Consider the following 17,648-nt stretch of genomic DNA (forward strand, 5'->3'; position numbering starts at 1 on the left):
ACATTCCCCCTTTAGCCAAGGTCCTTCTTGAAGGACTATCTACACTCACAAACACCTGTCATCCCGATTTCTTTCAGAAATTCACATTGCATTATGGGATTGCATCCATCCCTCCCAGTCACCATAACAAGCCTGTGGCACAATCATAATGTCGGTCAAGCACAATAAATGTGTATGCGCATCTACAAGTCAAATTTCTGTGGAGGTACCGACCCATCTTGCTAGTGCTACACAAATAAATCGCGTAACATACACAAAGCTCAAAGTTCCTCCTGATGTTGCATGCTTGACATTACATGTACAGATGTGAATGACAGAGCAAGCAGGTGCAGAACCATAATGTAATTCTTGAATAAGACAATATTTTCATAGCAATATTGTATGTAGTCAAATATAAACAAACATTCCTAGTATTAGCATGATTAGTACCATAAAAGAGGTAAATTTTAAATGCATAATTGTATGCATCTTTACTTTTTAAATCCACCAATATGTGGATCCTAGCTTTCTCTCACTATGGACCACAATGGCCTCATTCCAGTGGCAGGTTGTGGATCCTAGTGTCTATCAAAAGTCAGTTTGGCTGAAATTCCCCCCGCGGAAATTCCTTCCCACAATACAATATGCGTCTTGTATAACAAAGGAGATTTATTAACCTCCGAGCTGTATGCGTTATTAGGTAACAAAGGAGACGGATTAACTTCCCAGCTGTATCTATTGTTATGTAAATTACCTTATACGAAAGAATGTCAGTCAGACTCACTACCGGCAGTTTGCAAGTGCATTTTATACTTCTTTCAATTTTGCTTAAAAAGTTGTGCAGTGCAAACATTTGAAGTGAATACTCAATTTGAGGTAAGCACTAGAATCCTCTGATCGCGATGCTCTTTAATAGCATGCATCGTTGCAAAGCAGTCAACAAGCCCACCAGGGTGTGGACGGTGACTAGTGATTGCCAGGGATGGCTGTATAGAGAGTTCCCATGTTTTGGGTTACCCACCATCTTGAAGGGAAACCTAAACTCCGTTTACAATTTTCAGAATACCAACACTCGGCGCAATAATTAGCAAATGTTATTTTGTAGAATGTAGCACCAATAGGGTCATTGACCAAATCAAAGGAATGAGGAATACGGCGGTTCGAATCACGTTATAAACACTATTGTAGTCCGTTCCGCTTGAAAACACGGGAACTCTCTATAGGCTACATCCAAACCTGAACCAGTGCTCGGGAAGCACGTATATAGGACGGAGAAGAAAAAAGTGCAATTTTATTCATATCATAGAAGTCATGTTAGCTTGTGTTAATTTATTTTGCATCCTACATTACTCCATAGAAGGATGTGTTCTTGCTTCATAAATTGCTTGAATGGGGGAGTCAGTTGTATGAATCAGGTTTGTACACACACATTACGCACTATTGTGATGTTCATAAAGCATTCCAGGTTTTCACATTCCAATCTGCTCATTCTATTTCTCAATCATGTTGACAGTATGTGAGGAACGCATAATTGCATATTCATTATGAAATACCTAAATGTATTATGGGAAATTAATATAAGTGAGAGGGGTGTACTACATTGTATGTTCACTTGATGTTACATATCTGATGTGCTCCTCAAAACATTAAAAAGATTACCTAGACAGCTATGATGTATAACTTTCACTACTTTCAAATAATTTTGTGCAGGTATAATGTCTTGTAATTATGTTTCGGAAAGCAAAAAAAAAAAAAAAAAAAAAAAAAACACCCTTATTCTCCATGTCAAGTATAGTGTCATTTCGGTCCATTTGATGCGACACTTTTACTCATTACCATATTGACCTAATTATGACCTTACTCCCTTAATCATGTTGATACACCCCTACAGAATTGTTCAAGTGATGCACTAGGGTCTAAGCATGCTAAATGCCTCTGTAAAATGCAGCTGTAAAATTTTGGCTTAATTTCTTTATTTAGCACAATTTCCCAGAAGATTTAAAGCGATGTGATTTTGCTGCCACTGGAGAATTTATCAGAATCGGGATCGCATCAACTAGACCGGTTTGCAGCCGAACCTGGCGCAAACCTATCCGCGCTTATATTGTTACATCCATCAATTATCTGTGCAGCTCCCCAAATTCTGTTGGGCGAAGGAAGTTTCTGATATCCAAACAACTAATCACCGATTTAGAAAGCAGGAGGAAACCAGAGATCCCAGAGATAACCAGCGAGAGCCAAGAGCAAGTATGGATTGGGATAAACCAATTGTATAAACAGCCCTTGGACACGGCCGGGGCTTGAACCCAGGACTCGGTGGTGCAAGGCCGGCTAAGCGAGGGAACAACACACATACAACTAAATTCTGTCAATAAATGCCTAAACAAAATTTGTATCTAAACCATAATAATAATTTTGACTTCAGACATGCTACACTGTTACTTTGATTGTTTAATAAAGTCCCAATTGTAAATTTCATATTCGTTAGCAGTCGGCTGGGTTACGCCAATCAAACAATTTTTACGCCTTATAAAACACTTGCTATGTTCAAGTGTAGCCAATAGCCACCTACAGAGTAGATATAATATTACACTTCCCAGAATCCTTTGCAACATGATACATCATCCCATCAAATGACACTCCGATTACATTCCTACAGGTTCTCTTTGTTTTCATTTTGAAAGACTGGCTGAACATGGGTCGAGGGTCAAAGACTTAACAAGATATGCTCTGTTCACTGATGTAAAGTCTGCACAAAAAGTAACTCAGCTGTTATAAATCGCCTATAGATTCAGAACTAATAATTGTTTTCACAATATTTCAACATAGCGAGAAGGATAATTTATTTACACGCATTTTGATACCCCATTCGTCAAATGTCGTTCAATATTAACAACACAGTAGTGCTTTTACAGAAAAATACTCGAATTTAAAAGTTGCCGTTTACAGCGATCAATGGTTATAATGCCAGCACTGTAAACACGCAAAGTCCGACATTATCTTCACGCTTACTTCAAATCAATACAAATAACTGCAACTTTTAAATTGGGGTATTTTTCTTTCAAAACACTGCTGTATTGTCAATATTGAACAAAATTGGACAAATGGGGTATCAAAATGCGCGTAAATAATCATCCTTCTTTTTATGTTGAAATATTGTGAAAACAATTATTAGTTCTGAATCTATAGGCGTATTTATAACAGCTGAGTTACTTTTTGTGCAGACTTTATATTTCATCACTATCGACCCATGTTGCACTAAATAGCAAATCAGTACAGAAATTGAAATGGGAGAAATGCATTATGGGAAGCATAAGATATGTTCTCTGAGCCACCTACCTCTTAGTCAGTATGTTTTATTCCTATGAAACTATACCATCATCATTGTTAGTGTTAAGTCCACCCACAGAAATCCTGCAAAAAAAATAACAAGAATGAGAATCCATTAGAAAATGTTCTACATCTTAAAACAGGAGAAAGATAGGCTACTTGTCAAAGTTTGATCTCCCCTGAAATACAAGACATGGAATGAATAAAGATATGAAAACGTAAAAGCATTACTCCCTATTCCAGAAAAATACAGCACTAATTTTTTTGAATTAAAAAAATATTATCAAAGTAGATAGGCTATCTCGACAGGAATTCATAACAAGTTACAATGTTTTAATGAGTATGCCATTTACGACGTACAGTACCAGTGCAGCAGATCACCGTGTGAGTGCTAAGTTAAGGCAATAGAACCAAATTAGTTTGATCTTTCAATCAACCATCAATGCTTAGTCGATCCTTAGTATTTATAAAATCAATTAATGGACTATTGTTAATTGTGATTACATATGAATCTGTGTATGTAATGATATTGACCAATCAAAATTTACCAGTAATTCTGATTAATTAGTTGATAGTTCACTAGCATCGAAACAGCATCGACGGTCGATCCAAAGATTGAACAAATTTGGTTCTGGTGGTGCCTAAGCTTTCTTCAGATGTGATGGCTCTGACTTCATCATGATGAAGTCAGGGCCATGGCTGATGAAAGTCGGAGCCACGTCTGATAAGTCGCAGCTTTGACAACTGTGTTGCATATGAGCAGGTTTTTCAATAAACATTAAAATTGTTGGGTACCCATCTTTTTGATACAGCTTGTACAGTTTATTCGATGTCAATTACACTTTTTGATGTCACAGAAATATTAAGTATGTAACATCAAATATTCAACTATACTTTGTGTCAAGGCAAGTTTGGTAGTGATGTAGGCGTGTGTTTGGTAAACGTCACATTTCAATCACACGAACAGAACATTTATACGCACGTTGTCGGCATACTTGCTGCGCAACCGCTTTTAAGGCACTAGGGTCACTAAAAAACTCATAAGTATAGGCTTCAAATACAGAGTTTAAACCGGCTCAGTAGTTTAGATGATAGTGGGTGTTTTTAGGGTTACCAAAGCCATACGAACCTCTTCAATAACTACTTGTAGATAATTTAAAGATAAAAATTATCAGTGTTCTTAATGATAGCCACAAGGCCTATCCCATGTTCTATATGTGTGAACATTATTAGCCCATAACTCCCGGTCTTGTTCATCTTTGCAATCAGTGCAAGTATGCACTAGAGGCACTGCATTGTATAATTTCAAATTGCCAGAAAGTCTATCGAATGTTGTGAAGGGGCTATTCCATTTAATATCTGCCATACCCCTGTGGAATATTTAAGAAACATCTTCCACAGAGGGAGTATGTTTTTCAAATGGAACTGGTTAGGGTTGATTATTTTGAAACCCATACTCCCACTGTATGGTTCTACCTATATCTTCCGCAACTGGTGCCAGTATTTCAAATGGAAGTTACCCAGTTATCTATTCTATTTCAAACCCATACTCCCTCTGTGGAAGACATTAGCTAAATCTTCCACAGGGGGTGTGGATTTCAACTAGAATAGCCTAATGTGTGAGCATCGTTGAATTATTATATTAGCCCAAGATCATAGGTGTTATCATACTCCCTCTGTGGATGACTTTATCTAAATTTTCCACAGGGGGAGTGCGGATTTCAAATGGAACTTCCCAATGTGTGAACGTTATTGAATTATTAGCCCATGATCATAGGTGTTATAGCAGTCTTAATAATGAGCGGCTGTATAATCTTCGCAGACGGACACAAGACTCTAACTGCCAATTTTATGATCTCTTGATCTCACTTTCTGTCACGTATAATCCGTCCGTTAGCCAGTAGCCATCATTAATTAACCAATCATTGTCTGTGAGTTCAACGACTTCATCATAATGTATAAATGAATGTTAGAGTGCTTGATTTTTGGAAATTAATTTTGCTTATAAGAGATATTGAAGATGATGTCCAGTGCCAAATGATAACAAAATGTGGTGACTTAATGAATATTTGACCAAACGCTATCCACTTTGGACGCTTGGTCATTACAACCCGCCGCAAGGGTTTTGAAAATATTTATAATGTCAACATTTATATAAACAGGTGCCAGAAATGAGACCAGAAAATGCAGTTTATTGATTTTTTAGTTAAATGGTGGTCTGTTATTTTCTGAGTAAGATGCCGGCTCATCAGCATAGCTATGATGATAAATACAGAAAGTATACATTTTCAGAGAGAATAAGATGTAAGGAATCCAACTAGCACAGCAGATTTCTGAAAAAAAATAGTAGTTTTTGAGAAAAGCATCAAATTTTATTTTCCATGCTATTTTTTTTTCTTCTTTTCTTTTGCCTCCATTACAACTTACCTCATATTTCTAACTTGATAAAAACTGCATATGTTTTAAATATGCAGTTTTAGAACTTCAAAGTTCTAAAGACACCAAATTAGTTAACAGTTTTCTCAAATTTTAGAATTAGGGGTGATTTAGGACCTTATACTATTTTTATACCTTAAAATATACCAAATTTTGTTCAAAATTATTTTTAAAAAAGTCAAATTTTGATCCTTTTTTACCCATGTTTTTAAATTAAAGAAAAAAATCCTGAACCAATACTCTTTATATGTTTGTTTATTTGAATGCACTGAAAGATGTCATATCTTAATCAGCCATGTTACACTATATTTATAAATTTGCATTTAAAAATTCACCATGGAGGACATGGCTGCAGCTATTACACTTAGTATCAGCAAAAGTACATAGATATTAATAAACATTCACTCCCCACAAATGAATAGGAAAACAAGATTCATGGATTTTCACAAAAAATACTAGTGCAAGAATTCTGAAGATAGGGGGAATCTTGTAACTTACAAATGTTACAAAAGAAAATTGATCAAAAACATTTAGTCTGTAGACATTTGAACCTCTAATAAAAATGTCAGCCTCTAATAAATATTGTAACCATGATATCACAGAATTAAGTTATTGTACAACAAAAGCAACTTATAGGAATATGAAGGAAGTACAAAGAAATAATTTGACATATTGCTATACCTCTTTAAGATGAAACAATAGCGAAAAAAGTTGAAGAATGCAGTAGACATGGTAATTAAGTTGTGCCTATTTACTGCCAACTAATCGATTTAAAATATCTGAAGACACACAACCCTACAACAGGGTTGCCAAATCTGTGATTTGGTAGCCCAATTGGGTGACTTTTGAAGATTTTCCCAGCGACTTTTGACAATTTCCTGTCCCATAAAACCAACGATCGTCAATTAAGAAAAAAAATTGGTGCTTTTTCAATACCCGGTTTTGGTTCTCACAACTTCCTGTAGTTTCCTGTCCCATACAAACCAATGGTTAAGAGAAAATATGAGTGATTTTTCCATTAATTTGACCCGCTATTTGGGCTGAAATCTTTTGGCAACCCTGCACTGCAAGACAGAGGGATAGATCCTAATAAAGGTGAGTTTAATTTGATGGAATTCTAGCAGAGAAGACAGAATGTGCGAAAATGGTAATCAAGTCCTGCACATGGTTGCCAGCTATTTATAGCCCAAATTGACGAATCCAATCACCGAAAAAGTCACCCAATTTTACGCTCTTAACCATTTGCTTTTAAGGGAAAATGCAGTTTATTGATTTTTTAGTTAAATGGTGGTCTGTTATTTTCTGAGTAAGATGCCGGCTCATCAGCATAGCTATGATGATAAATACAGAAAGTATACATTTTCAGAGAGAATAAGATGTAAGGAATCCAACTAGCACAGCAGATTTCTGAAAAAAAATAGTAGTTTTTGAGAAAAGCATCAAATTTTATTTTCCATGCTATTTTTTTTTCTTCTTTTTTTTTGCCTCCATTACAACTTACCTCATATTTCTAACTTGATAAAACTGCATATGTTTTAAATATGCAGTTTTAGAACTTCAAAGTTCTAAAGACACCAAATTAGTTAACAGTTTTCTCAAATTTTAGAATTAGGGGTGATTTAGGACCTTATACTATTTTTATACCTTAAAATATACCAAATTTTGTTCAAAATTATTTTTTAAAAAGTCAAATTTTGATCCTTTTTTACCCATGTTTTTAAATTAAAGAAAAAAATCCTGAACCAATACTCTTTATATGTTTGTTTATTTGAATGCACTGAAAGATGTCATATCTTAATCAGCCATGTTACACTATATTTATAAATTTGCATTTAAAAATTCACCATGGAGGACATGGCTGCAGCTATTACACTTAGTATCAGCAAAAGTACATAGATATTAATAAACATTCACTCCCCACAAATGAATAGGAAAACAAGATTCATGGATTACCCCCAGACAGAAATAATTCGACCACAAACACCAATTGCGTATCTGTCAGGCATTCAGACAGACATTCATATATTTATTTGCATCAAATATCATATGTTACAATAAATTAGCATGCACATTAAGAAAACAGCTTCCACAATACTTTGAAAATATAGTTAGTATTATTACCAGGACCTAGATGAACCTACCTAAGATACCTCCCCAGTGAACTATCTACCTGGGAGCTGATTAAGTCATAACAAAACTATATTATTGGATATACCGCCCCAGTGAACAATCTACCTGGAATCTAGTACCTCCCAGTGAACAATCTACCTGGGAGCTGAATTGATCATGAATCAGGACCTAGATGAACCTACCTAAGTTACCTCAACCCAGTGAACAACCTACCTGGGAACTGATCATGTCATAATGAATATATTATTGGATATACCGTCCCAGTGAACAATCTACCTGGAATCTAGTACCTCCCAGTGAACAATCTACCTGGGAGCTGAATTGATCATGAATCAGGAGCTGATCATGTCATAACTAAACAAATGAATAATTATATTAGTGAATAGTGGGCTGAATCTTTACGATAACTGTGCATGAATACTGTTCTTCCAAGAGATTGCTTCCTGGAATCCTAGGAGAGAAATTCCTGAAAGGTTAATTTGGATATAAAATAGTATATTAATCCAATATGAAAATATATAAAGTATACATGTACATAATTAAATACATGTTAGAAAACATTGCCTTACTTGACTGTTTTAACATTGAGTAATCCTTGATAATATTATAGTGAAAGTTAAATCACACCCATAGAACAGTTCATTCGACATGTTAAACTAGCTCAGAGAAGAGTTACCGCCAAACTACTTTTTCTACAAGATGAAGTACCTGCAAAATTTATTCTTTAATATAGCCAAGTACAGGGTGGTCTTATGACATTTTTATCGCAAGCGAACTTTGCTGATACCGCCATCATAAATATAAAAGAGCCCAGAGCATATGAATATATGTCAAATTGCACACCCTAACTCTTGTAAGTAATTACATATTTCATTTCATTTTATTAAGCCAGAAAAACGTTATAAAATACATATATTGCCCATCTATAAGCACTACATCAAAAACAATTAGATATTTAAAATGATTAAATAAGCCCTTGAAAAAGATCATCAGGACTGTTAGATAACATACCAATGGTAAACTGCTCCACGAGTCCAACAATTCGATATTAATACATCTTTGCTATAATTGCTACTGGTACCACACTTATGTAGATAATATCCTGGTGTAGGTTATTCACCCAGTAGTTTAAATGAACAAACAAAGCAAAGTGAGTTGCACATTTTTTGTTACAGTATTAAATTTAATTTACAATATAATCTTATTCAGATAATGTCACATATTTTATTAAATTTTCTTTGATTATCCAAGATTATTCTTTCTTATACATCAACATTTTTTAATTAGCCATAAACTTTCGGCTTTTATTATACTATTTTCAAACCTTTAATGGCTTTAAATGCACACCTTGCAATAGGGAGTGGTGGGTGGGAGAACAAATTCACCACATGACTTGTCTGCATGAATGTTGACAGAATAATGGTGGTACATACACACACACAAGAATCAAGCCTTGTTAAATGTGATCGCTGATTGGCCCAATGAACACTGATGGTGCCCATGATAAACAAATAGACAATACACATGTATCACCTCATATTGATCTTATATCACTTCATATTGATCTTTTAGCAATAAACTAACAGGACCAAACCATTATTTCTGCAGGGGTCAAACTGGTTTTTAACCTGGTGGTTCAAAACGTTATTACCCCCAGACAGAAATAATTCGACCTAAACACCAATTGCGTATCTGTCAGGCATTCAGACAGACATTCATATATTTATTTGCATCAAATATCATATGTTACAATAAATTAGCATGCACATTAAGAAAACAGCTTCCACAATACTTTGAAAATATAGTTAGTATTATTACCAGGACCTAGATGAACCTACCTAAGATACCTCCCCAGTGAACTATCTACCTGGGAGCTGATTAAGTCATAACAAAACTATATTATTGGATATACCGCCCCAGTGAACAATCTACCTGGAATCTAGTACCTCCCCAGTGAACAATCTACCTGGGAGCTGAATTGATCATGAATCAGGACCTAGATGAACCTACCTAAGTTACCTCAACCCAGTGAACAACCTACCTGGGAACTGATCATGTCATAATGAATATATTATTGGATATACCGTCCCAGTGAACAATCTACCTGGAATCTAGTACCTCCCCAGTGAACAATCTACCTGGGAGCTGAATTGATCATGAATCAGGAGCTGATCATGTCATAACTAAACAAATGAATAATTATATTAGTGAATAGTGGGCTGAATCTTTACGATAACTGTGCATGAATACTGTTCTTCCAAGAGATTGCTTCCTGGAATCCTAGGAGAGAAATTCCTGAAAGGTTAATTTGGATATAAAATAGTATATTAATCCAATATGAAAATATATAAAGTATACATGTACATAATTAAATACATGTTAGAAAACATTGCCAAAGGAGGCACTAGTCATACATTAAAATGTATGCAAGTGACTCCCTTAGCCCTTTTTTTTTTTTTTTTTTTTTTTTTTTTTTTTTTTTTTTTTTTTTTTTTTTTTTTTTTGTTTTTTTTTTTTTTTTTTTTTTTTTTTTTTTTTTTTTTTGTTTTGTTTTGTTTTTTTTTTTTTTTTTTTTTTTTGCCTTTCCTTTTTTTTTTTTTTTTTTTTTTTTTTTTGCATTATTTGGTATTGCCAAGAAATAGATGAGTGCATTTGAGTAACAAGTGTTAATAATCCAAGCAGTATCACCTGCATAATACGATTAACTTTAATGCATTCATCGTCAATACAATGTAACTGTGGCTGAATAGTTATAGATGGAAAATTGCTAAACGTTATATTGTGAATACCTTTTGGTCAAACAATTTGTGAGTTTTTGTGACCCATTTGTAATCCATACCTCATAAAACTATAAAGTTTTGTAGCCAACATATTGTAGCCAACATATTGCGAGGGCCTTTTATAGATCTGTTATCGCCCGTTATGCATGATTATCAGATTATCAGCAACTTAATCTTATATAGCGCATTATATCAAGGACCACAAGGCGCTTTACAATTAAAACATGAGTACGTAAAAACAAAATGCCCATAGAACTATAAATATACATCATTAAAAAATAACAATTAAATTTTAAATGAGGAACACGATGAACATTGCACAAAAGGGATTACGGAAAAAATACATGCAAAATGAGCAAAGAAACAACTCTGTGAAATGTTTAAAGTGACGGCAAAAGCAATAAAGCAAAATAAGCTTAACCAAAGTAATTTTTTATAAACAACGGCAATATACTGCAAACAGATATCAAACAGAAGATGAAATTAGAATCATAAAACACAATTTTTTTTTTTTTTTTTAAAGCCAAGCTGTACACTACATAGATAACACGTGAGTTGAAAACTAAAAAATGAAAATGAAGTATACTGCAAAGCAATTAAACACATGATCAATTCAATGCAATATCAAAATGGCAATTTAACACAGTATCAAATTGAATATGAAAAATTCCAAACAAATGGATACTTAACACAAACAATACCAAAGTGGCGAAACAAACATATTTACACCAGGTATAATACTCAATGAAAAGAGCAATCACGAGAACAACCAAGAAAATAACTTGAGTGAGTAGGCAAAATATTATCACGAAACATATTGCACACTTTTTTAAATATAATTAATAACCAAAATTGCACAATTATTAATAATACAATAATATCAAAATATGAACTAACAATACCAAAGTGGCGAAGCAAACATATCTACACCAGGTATAATGCTCAAATGAAAAGAACAAGACACATCACGAGAGCGACAAAATACTATATATGAAAATAATCTTGAAATTTGCGGGCACCGTAATTCTGTTTCTTAAGTTTCTGGAGAAAATGTGAAAATGTAGTTTGGTCACTGACTAACTTACGCCAACCTGACAATTGAATTCTTAATAATTATTGTTCTTGTACAATGTAAGTTATCCACTGCACAGTGTCAGCAATTGTAAACTTATAACTTGAGCACTCCAATTGCTAAATATACTTTCTCCATACATGTACTTCCATTAAGCAGACATTTGGAGTATACCGATACACAACAACTGAAAGTAATATTTGATAATGCTGTATAATACATGCTGGTGAGCCAGTCAAATGTTCCGATAAATTGAATCACATAATTCCAGTACTTTGGTCCCATCTCAATAAGAAGTGAGTACATGGGTTTTTTTTTTTTTTTTTTTTTTTTTTTTAATACATGATTGCATGCCGTTTTATTTTATGCTTATTAACCCAAGCAATCGAAACAGTCCTTGTGTAGCTTATAAATGCAACATGCAATACTATACAATTTCTTCTTCACCTAGGCAGAAGTGCATCTATACCTAGTGTTTAATTATACCATTATCATGTTAATCGAGTATATTTATTAATCTGTGCTGAATATATTGTACGCTGTTCTTGTATCATCCTTTGACTGCTTAATAAAGGACCATGCAGTAACTTCTTCAGTGGTATTTGCATCCATCCTTAGCCTCCTTAGTAACATTCCATGTTATGTGCAAAACTATACCAATATAAGTCATTGTTATATGTGGCTAAAGTAAGCCCTGTAGGTATTGTAGGTTAATGATGGGATCAATGTCAAGTAGCTGTGGTAATTGCGACTCTTAAAACAGGCAAAGCATCTTCCCTTCTGCTACCCGACTATAGAAGTATTTAATCTGCAATGAAGAAGAGAGAAACAAGGAGGAGCAAATTGTGCAAGCATATAGTCCTTCACCTACATATACACACAAGCCTAATGAAAATACCTTACTCAAAGAAAAAACAAAATATTTACTCATTTTTTGAAAATCCGGTACATAAAGATGTCACCGAGTGGAGTAAACAATTGAAGTAAACTATGCCGAGTTGGACTCATTGATCAATAAGCATTCGGCAAATTAGCTGGAAGAATTTGGGCAATCCAACCATAGACCATAGACTATGATCCAACAACTTGTTTATCACTTTGGCTTTCCTGATGATAAATAAGCTCCATTAAAAATCACAATTTTTGCATATAGGCCCTATGACAAAATAGAATATGTCATAGACTATTTTCGATAATAAATGTTAACCATTATGAATGCGTTCAATTTACAATTACTGTATTCAACATTAAGTGGTCAAATGATTAGTGTTAATTTAATGTAATACTAACAGCCAGAGTACATGTATGCAAATAAGTGGAGTACGAGGCAGTCTACTGTCCGAGAAACCCTTAAACGACCTTCCAAATGGTAAAATTATTATAGTGCTGTTCATTTCTGTTGACATTTTCCGCAAGTTTCATACACAAGCATCTCTATTTACATGACGCTCACCGATTGCCTTGAATATTAAACCTGCTAACCATTTTACAATTTGCTATGACGATTGCTATCAGCAAAACCTGTGCACCATTCAAAATTAAAATCATTCAAAATTAAAACTGCACACGAGTGCACCATTCAGAATTAAAGCGGCTCATTAAATTTCCCGATGGTCATTGACATTACTACAAGATGCCCCACCCACAAAAAACACAGCGCGGCATATGAATGGAGAGAGCATAAACAGTAGTACGATTTATTTCCTTCATACACGATCATGACAAATTTGTTTTAATTCTCCAACGAAATTTGTGAGAACAAATTCACCACATGACTTGTCTGCATGAATGTTGACAGAATAATGGTGGTACATACACACACACAAGAATCAAGCCTTGTTAAATGTGATCGCTGATTGGCCCAATGAACACTGATGGTGCCCATGATAAACAAATAGACAATACACATGTATCACCTCATATTGATCTTATATCACTTCATATTGATCTTTTAGCAATAAACTAACAGGACCAAACCATTATTTCTGCAGGGGTCAAACTGGTTTTTAACCTGGTGGTTCAAAACGTTATTTTCACAAAAAATACTAGTGCAAGAATTCTGAAGATAGGGGGAATCTTGTAACTTACAAATGTTACAAAAGAAAATTGATCAAAAACATTTAGTCTGTAGACATTTGAACCTCTAATAAAAATGTCAGCCTCTAATAAATATTGTAACCATGATATCACAGAATTAAGTTATTGTACAACAAAAGCAACTTATAGGAATATGAAGGAAGTACAAAGAAATAATTTGACATATTGCTATACCTCTTTAAGATGAAACAATAGCGAAAAAAGTTGAAGAATGCAGTAGACATGGTAATTAAGTTGTGCCTATTTACTGCCAACTAATCGATTTAAAATATCTGAAGACACACAACCCTACAACAGGGTTGCCAAATCTGTGATTTGGTAGCCCAATTGGGTGACTTTTGAAGATTTTCCCAGCGACTTTTGACAATTTCCTGTCCCATAAAAACCAACGATCGTCAATTAAGAAAAAAAATTGGTGCTTTTTCAATACCCGGTTTTGGTTCTCACAACTTCCTGTAGTTTCCTGTCCCATACAAACCAATGGTTAAGAGAAAATATGAGTGATTTTTCCATTAATTTGACCCGCTATTTGGGCTGAAATCTTTTGGCAACCCTGCACTGCAAGACAGAGGGATAGATCCTAATAAAGGTGAGTTTAATTTGATGGAATTCTAGCAGAGAAGACAGAATGTGCGAAAATGGTAATCAAGTCCTGCACATGGTTGCCAGCTATTTATAGCCCAAATTGACGAATCCAATCACCGAAAAAGTCACCCAATTTTACGCTCTTAACCATTTGCTTTTAAGGGAAAATGCAGTTTATTGATTTTTTAGTTAAATGGTGGTCTGTTATTTTCTGAGTAAGATGCGGCTCATCAGCATAGCTATGATGATAAATACAGAAAGTATACATTTTCAGAGAGAATAAGATGTAAGGAATCCAACTAGCACAGCAGATTTCTGAAAAAAAAAATAGTAGTTTTTGAGAAAAGCATCAAATTTTATTTTCCATGCTATTTTTTTTTCTTCTTTTTTTTTGCCTCCATTACAACTTACCTCATATTTCTAACTTGATAAAAACTGCATATGTTTTAAATATGCAGTTTTAGAACTTCAAAGTTCTAAAGACACCAAATTAGTTAACAGTTTTCTCAAATTTTAGAATTAGGGGTGATTTAGGACCTTATACTATTTTTATACCTTAAAATATACCAAATTTTGTTCAAAATTATTTTTAAAAAAGTCAAATTTTGATCCTTTTTTACCCATGTTTTTAAATTAAAAAAAAAATCCTGAACCAATACTCTTTATATGTTTGTTTATTTGAATGCACTGAAAGATGTCATATCTTAATCAGCCATGTTACACTATATTTATAAATTTGCATTTAAAATTCACCATGGAGGACATGGCTGCAGCTATTACACTTAGTATCAGCAAAAGTACATAGATATTAATAAACATTCACTCCCCACAAATGAATAGGAAAACAAGATTCATGGATTTTCACAAAAAATACTAGTGCAAGAATTCTGAAGATAGGGGGAATCTTGTAACTTACAAATGTTACAAAAGAAAATTGATCAAAAACATTTAGTCTGTAGACATTTGAACCTCTAATAAAAATGTCAGCCTCTAATAAATATTGTAACCATGATATCACAGAATTAAGTTATTGTACAACAAAAGCAACTTATAGGAATATGAAGGAAGTACAAAGAAATAATTTGACATATTGCTATACCTCTTTAAGATGAAACAATAGCGAAAAAAGTTGAAGAATGCAGTAGACATGGTAATTAAGTTGTGCCTATTTACTGCCAACTAATCGATTTAAAATATCTGAAGACACACAACCCTACAACAGGGTTGCCAAATCTGTGATTTGGTAGCCCAATTGGGTGACTTTTGAAGATTTTCCCAGCGACTTTTGACAATTTCCTGTCCCATAAAAACCAACGATCGTCAATTAAGAAAAAAAATTGGTGCTTTTTCAATACCCGGTTTTGGTTCTCACAACTTCCTGTAGTTTCCTGTCCCATACAAACCAATGGTTAAGAGAAAATATGAGTGATTTTTCCATTAATTTGACCCGCTATTTGGGCTGAAATCTTTTGGCAACCCTGCACTGCAAGACAGAGGATAGATCCTAATAAAGGTGAGTTTAATTTGATGGAATTCTAGCAGAGAAGACAGAATGTGCGAAAATGGTAATCAAGTCCTGCACATGGTTGCCAGCTATTTATAGCCCAAATTGACGAATCCAATCACCGAAAAAGTCACCCAATTTTACGCTCTTAACCATTTGCTTTTAAGGGACAGTAAATTAATGAAGATCGTAAGGGGCAAATTTTTAAAAATGTTACAAAATTCTGTCTATTAGAATTTAGATCACAAAAGAAAAATCCCGTTTTACAGGCCTAACCGACCCAGATTTTGCATTTTTGCATTTAAAATGAGCCATTTTGAAGCCAAAAGTTATTAGTTTTGACTATAAAATTTTGAGAAAAAAAATCTAAACATTTTCAAAATATGTTTGCCAATTTTTTATGCTTTTGGTGATATCTAAGGGTCATTTTAGGCTCTAGAAAAAAATCATGACTGACCGACCCTACTTGAAAAGCCCATCAGCCCGTACAAACAGGAGTTTCTTTTGTCGCATTAACCATTGGTTTCTAGGAGCAAGAAACTGTCAAGAGTCATCACAGGGAGAATCTTCTAAAGTGACCCAATTGGGCTACTAAATCGTGGGCTTGGTAACCCTGGTCCTGCATCCATCCATCCATTCCTCTCTCCCTTCCCAAGATGAAAATGTCCTCAGGCTTGTCACTGTTATCAATCTGTACTCTCACTATACTACAGCTGTCTCAATTTCAATGCCATCGTTCAATGACCTCTATACCTTCAACGTTGACCTGAAGTGGTTGAGTATGAGTATGTGTACCCAGTATGCTCAAAGGTCAGTCTTATGAGTGTACAACTACTGTATTACATGATGGCTTATGAACTGTGTCCTGAATAGATTGTCATGTTTGAGATACGCGTCTCTCAGTTTGTGTGGCATGCCATATATTCTTCTGTGCTTAATTGGGCCAATAGTCTCTGTCTCTTGCAGCAGAAAGATAAAGGGATGCTTAGACAACAAAAAAGAAAAACACCATTTTATTGACCTGGTTTGGGAGAATTTTTTGTTGCTAAAATAAAATCAGGCAAAAAAAAAAAGATTTTGACTGAAAATTAGCACAAATGTTGGCCAAATTTTCAAGCTTTCGATGATATGGTCCTAGGGTTATTTTAGCCTCCAAACAAAAAATCCTGGCTGATGACCCTACTTGAAAAGCCCACCTTAAAATAGGATTTTTCCGTCACCTTATACAGACTTATCCACTCTTAGAAAAGAGTCCTAGTATAAAGCAGGTTCTTGAGCTGTGCTGCACTGTAAAAAAATAAATGGTTTTATGAAGAACCTAACAGGGTTCTGTAAAGGCAAGAAAGGACCATTTTAGATCTCAAAAAGACAAGAAAGAACCATTTTGGGTTCTTTCAATTTTCAATCTTTTCTTTCGAAGGTTCTACATACAGAACACTTTTTTTCTTCTAAAAGTGATACCACCAGGGGTATACTAGGTCAAGCAGGGATCAACAAGTAAAGAGGGAATTAAATCTAATGTAAGGAGGACAATTTAAAAGGAGGAAAGAAAGGCCTCTATTTTGGAACCATTTGACCTGTTCATGAGTAAAACACATCTCCCACCCCTCCCTCAAAACAATAATAAAAAGTTTAAACAAATATATAAAATTAAAATGTTTTAACAACACAATTTGGAAAAAAAATAGATATTATTTGAATAACTTTACACCAAAGCAGGCACCTCCATTGAATC

At 34.3% G+C, this 17,648-nt stretch overlaps 1 protein-coding gene across 1 annotated transcript in view; it reads right to left on the reverse strand.

Annotated features, from left to right (window-relative positions):
- Positions 1–17,648, reverse strand: part of LOC140145950 (protein O-linked-mannose beta-1,2-N-acetylglucosaminyltransferase 1-like) — a 214,351-nt gene that overhangs the window by 115,422 nt on the left and 81,281 nt on the right. The window contains 1 exon segment of the mRNA XM_072167688.1: positions 3,319–3,393. The gene's annotated coding sequence lies outside the window, so the exon portion shown is untranslated.

This window comes from Amphiura filiformis, chromosome 2 (genome assembly GCF_039555335.1).
Source record: "Amphiura filiformis chromosome 2, Afil_fr2py, whole genome shotgun sequence".
NCBI lineage: Eukaryota > Metazoa > Echinodermata > Ophiuroidea > Amphilepidida > Amphiuridae > Amphiura > Amphiura filiformis.